At 36.4% G+C, this 5,027-nt stretch overlaps 1 long non-coding RNA gene across 1 annotated transcript; it reads left to right on the top strand.

The window, feature by feature from the left end:
• The first annotated feature begins 2,097 nt into the window (after nt 1-2,097).
• LOC132154270 (uncharacterized) lies at nt 2,098-3,413 on the top strand. Its single transcript, XR_009437136.1, has 3 exons — nt 2,098-2,232; nt 2,433-2,457; nt 2,630-3,413. It is a non-coding gene; the product is annotated as an uncharacterized LOC132154270 (long non-coding RNA).
• The last annotated feature ends 1,614 nt before the right edge of the window (nt 3,414-5,027 follow it).

The following is a 5,027-nucleotide window of genomic DNA, read 5'->3' on the forward strand; positions in this document are numbered from 1 at the left end:
CAAGCTAGGTGGTGCATTAGAAAAGGGGCTCATCTCCTGTTTCCAAAATGCATCACAAAGTGCTTGAAAAAGCTGTAAACTAATTCCACATTGCACAAGGTACAAACAACCTTACACCTGTTTCACACATACTCCATCTGCAGTGCGTATGCGTTGCATATTTTTTTACGCACCCATGTTAACGGATTCCAGTTGTGTTCCAGGAGTGTTGCGTCTGCAGCAGTGCATTGATCGTTTACGTACCGAGTTGCGAACTGCAAACGCGTCCTGTGTGAAAGCACATCGAGTTCATGCTGCAACACATAAGTAACGCACATGGACTGCATACGCACTGCAGACGGAGTATGTGTGAAACAGGCGTGAGCAGGGCCGTAGCTGGGGTCAGCGGGGCCCCGTGAAGGTTGTACCAGTGGGCCCTGTTTGAAATTGTTTAATTTGTGTATTCGTTTATTTTTATTTATTTGTGCTATTTACACAATGTTTACGTTTTTTTCAAGTTTGTAGGTGTCAAGGTACAGAAACCAAATAATTAAATGTAAAATAGCACTGGATAGTCTTCAATGTAAAAATTAAATATACAATCAAACCTACATTTATTCAGATACCTTCAACATTTTTTTCACATTATTACAGTTTTGCTATATATATAAAAAAATATATCTGGTGTCTGAATAATTTTTGGTTTGACTGTTAAAACTACAAAGTAATTCAGTCAAGACTAGCAGTGAGTGACTTTTCATTTTCACAGGAGGGACTTCGAGGAGAACTTCGCAGAAGAGATCTCGGTTCAGTGTCGCTGTCCGTGATACGCGGGTCTCCCTGGTGTGCACCGAACACAGCGCGCGAGTAACCAGCTCTGTTCAGCTTTTCCGTGTCTTGTGTTTGGATGCTTTAATGTTTAATTCGACAAGCGGTAAGGCTTAAAAACACGTGAAAAAGATAAGCTTTCGTGACGACGCACAGCAGTGGCCCGTCAACTGTCCTGAGCATCTTTTTAGGCTGGCCTCAGCCAGTCGGTTATATAAAATATCAAGGTGAAAGTCATCATAGCTTGCTTAGTATAGACCCAGCTCCCAACCCAACTTTGAGAATAGATTAACGGCGATATTTTTTTATCGCCCGATAAGAGTCTCCCGTTAACGCAGCACATTAACGCCGATAACGGCCCACCACTAATATATACAGTACAGACCAAAAGTTTGGAAACATTACTATTTTTAATGTTTTTTAAAGAAGTTTCTTCTGCTCATCAAGCCTGCATTTATTTGATCAAAAATACAGAAAAAACTGTAATATTGTGAAATATTACAACTTAAAATAATAGTTTTCTGTTTGAATATACTTAAAAAAAATTTATTCCTGTGATGCAAAGCTGAATTTTCAGCATCATTACTCCAGCCTTCAGTGTCACATGTAACATCCAGTCTATCACATGATCATTTAGAAATCATTCTAATATTCTGATTTATTATGAGTGTTGGAAACAGTTCTGCTGTCTAATATATTTGATGAATAAAAGGTTAAAAAGAACTGCATTTATTCAAAATAAAAAAAAATTCTAATAATATATATTATAATAATATATTTTGTTCACTTTTTATCAATTTAACACATCCTTGCTGAATAAAAGTATTGATTTTATTTAAAAAAAAGAAAGAAAAAAAATTACTGACCCCAAATTACTGACCAGTAGTGTATATTGTTATTACAAAATATTTTTTTTAAAAACATAGCTTCTATTTTTTTTTTTTTTTACTTTTTATTCATCAAAGTATCCTAAAAAAGTATTACATGTTCTGAAAAAGTATTAAGCAGCAGAACTGTTTCCAACTTCGATAATGAATCATGTGATAATGATCCTAAAAATTCAGCTTTGCATCACAGAAATAAATGATAATTTAAAGTATAATAAATTTAAAAACAATTATTTTAAATTGTAATAATATATCACAATATTAGATTTTTTTCTGTATTTTGATCAAATAAATGCAGGCTTGATGAGCAGAAGAAATTTCTTTCAAAAACATTAAAAATAGTAATGTTTCCAAATTTTTGGTCTGTACTGTTTATATATATATATATATATATATCCCAGATAGCACACGTACGTCGCGGGGACGTCTGTGCGATGTATGCGTTTGCATCTGGGAGACGTCGATTTTAGGACGTTTGCTCATCTGGAAGACGTCGCATAGACGTCCTTTTCCGACGTTCCAGCGATCTCCGGTAGACGTATTACAGACGTTTAATATTTGAATGTTACGTCTATTAGACATCTGATTTACATAGCATAGACGTTGTTCTTAATTGATTTTATACGTTCCTTCATATTTACTGTTATTGATCACAGCTTTAGTTACACTGATTATGCATGCGTCTTCACATATGTGATAAGTATGATAACTAAGCCCAAGTATTTTCCACTCTGAAAGAACACAACATGCTGTTGAATGATTTGTATCCTTTTATTAACGGTGAATGAAAATAAGCAGTCGTTTATGTTATTATTATTATTATTATTATTATAATTTTAATCCTGAACCAAACAAACAAACAACAAAAAAGCAAGTTGATTAACAAGGCATTCTCCCTGGGGCCAAGCGGAGATAATCCTTAATGTGTTTTTCAGCCTCTGCTTCAGTTGGCGATGGAAGCACGGGATTCTTCATAGCTGCTCCTGCATGTTAAAAGGTAAAACTTAAATAAGTTTAACAAATAAAACTTTTTTCACTTATTGGTTAATTAAATCCTCAAAATATGTTTTTTTTTTTTTTTTTAACTGGGCTCTTATGAATTTAGACAATGATAAGCAAAGTATAAAAAATGTTTGCAACATCCGTCCTTCCCTAAAGCTATAATGTCTGTATCAGTATCAATTAAATTATTCATTATTCAGTTAGTCATGTAAGATAAATGCATGCCGATCCAAACAAATCCATTTAAGAATTATGCATTAACTGCGCAAAATAATGTAAAATAAGACATTTATTTCGTCTTATGTCTGTTTAATTGTTCATATGATCCCGAGTTGAGTTACTAGCTGAGAATGATTAGCTTGCGTTAATAAAATCTAATTAATATAGATAATTGATGTGCAGTTAATGCTTGTCTACTGTTTTTAATGTCACTCAGCGTTTTAGGATGTAATATAACATACAAGTAGGAAGTTTCATGTCTGTGCTTTCTATTTGATTGGTCACTGTTCATTTCCAGTGGTGCTGGAATTCTGCTTCAGTCATAAAAACTTTAAACTGCTATCGGTTTCAGGTTCTTTTAGAGTGACTCCCAGATTAGTGGAGACACAGCCTGAGTTGAATATTAATAATTTTATATTAAGTCTACTTCGAAAACTGGGCTGGTCAGATTCAAGGAATCGACTCTTTTGGAGTCGACTCCTCATCAGTACTGCGCATGTGCTTCAATAGACCCCTTAAAAGTTTGTATATATATATATATATATATATATATATATATATATATATATATATATATATATATACACACACAGGTCCTTCTCAAAAAATTAGCATATTGTGATAAAGTTCATTATTTTCCATAATGTAGTGATAAAAATTAAACTTTCATATATTTTAGATTCATTGCACACGAACTGAAATATTTCAGGTCTTTTATTGTTTTAATACTGATGATTTTGGCATACAGCTCATGAAAACCCCAAATTCCTATCTCAAAAAATTAGCATATCATCAAAAGTTCTCTAAACGAGCTATTAACCAAATCATCTGAATCGACTAATTAACTCTAAACACCTGCAAAAGATTCCTGAGGCTTTTAAAAACTCCCAGCCTGGTTCATTACTCAAAACCGCAATCATGGGTAAGACTGCCGACCTGACTGCTGTCCAGAAGGCCATCATTGACACCCTCAAGCGAGAGGGTAAGACACGGAAAGAAATTTCTGAACGAACAGGCTGTTCCCAGAGTGCTGTATCAAGGCACCTCAGTGGTAAGTCTGTGGGAAGGAAAAAGTGTGGCAAAAAACGCTGCACAACGAGAAGAGGTGACCGGACCCTGAGGAAGATTGTGGAGAAGGACTGATTCCAGACCTTGGGGGACCTGCGGAAGCAGTGGACTGAGTCTGGAGTAGAAACATCCAGAGCCACCGTGCACAGGCGTGTGCAGGAAATGGGCTACAGGTGCCGCATTCCCCAGGTCTAGCCACTTTGGGCTACAGAGAAGCAGCACTGGACTGTTGCTCAGTGGTCCAAAGTACTTTTTTCGGATGAAAGCAAATTTTGCATTTAATTCGGAAATCAAGGTGCCAGAGTCTGGAGGAAGACTGGGGAGAAGGAAATGCCAAAATACCTGAAGTCCAGTGTCAAGTACCCACAGTCAGTGATGGTCTGGGGTGCCATGTCAGCTGCTGGTGTTGGTCCACTGTGTTTTATCAAGGGCAGGGTCAATGCAGCTAGTTATCAGGAGATTTTGGAGCACTTCATGCTTCCATCTGCTGAAAAGCTTTATGGAGATGAAGATTTCGTTTTTCAGCACAACCTGGCACCTGCTCACAGTGCCAAAACCACTGGTAAATGGTTTACTGACCATGGTATTACTGTGCTCAATTGGCCTGTCAACTCTCCTGACCTGAACCCCATAGAGAATCTGTGGGATATTGTGAAGAGAAAGTTGAGAGCCGCAAGACCCAACACTCTGGATGAGCTTAAGGCCGCTATCGAAGCATCCTGGGCCTCCATAACAGCAGTGCCACAGGCTGATTGCCTCCATGCCACGCCGCATTGAAGCAGTCATTTCTGCAAAAGGATTCCCGACCAAGTATTGAGTGCATAACTGAACATAATTATTTGAAGGTTGACTTTCTTTGGATTAAAAACACTTTTCTTTTATTGGTCGGATGAAATATGCTAATTTTTTGAGATAGGAATTTTGGGCTTTCATGAGCTGTATGCCAAAATCATAAGTATTAAAACAATAAAAGACCTGAAATATTTCAGTTGGTGTGCAATGAATCTAAAATATATGAAAGTATAATTTTTTTTTACATTACAT

Source organism: Carassius carassius, chromosome 12, assembly GCF_963082965.1.
Source record: "Carassius carassius chromosome 12, fCarCar2.1, whole genome shotgun sequence".
Lineage (NCBI taxonomy): Eukaryota > Metazoa > Chordata > Actinopteri > Cypriniformes > Cyprinidae > Carassius > Carassius carassius.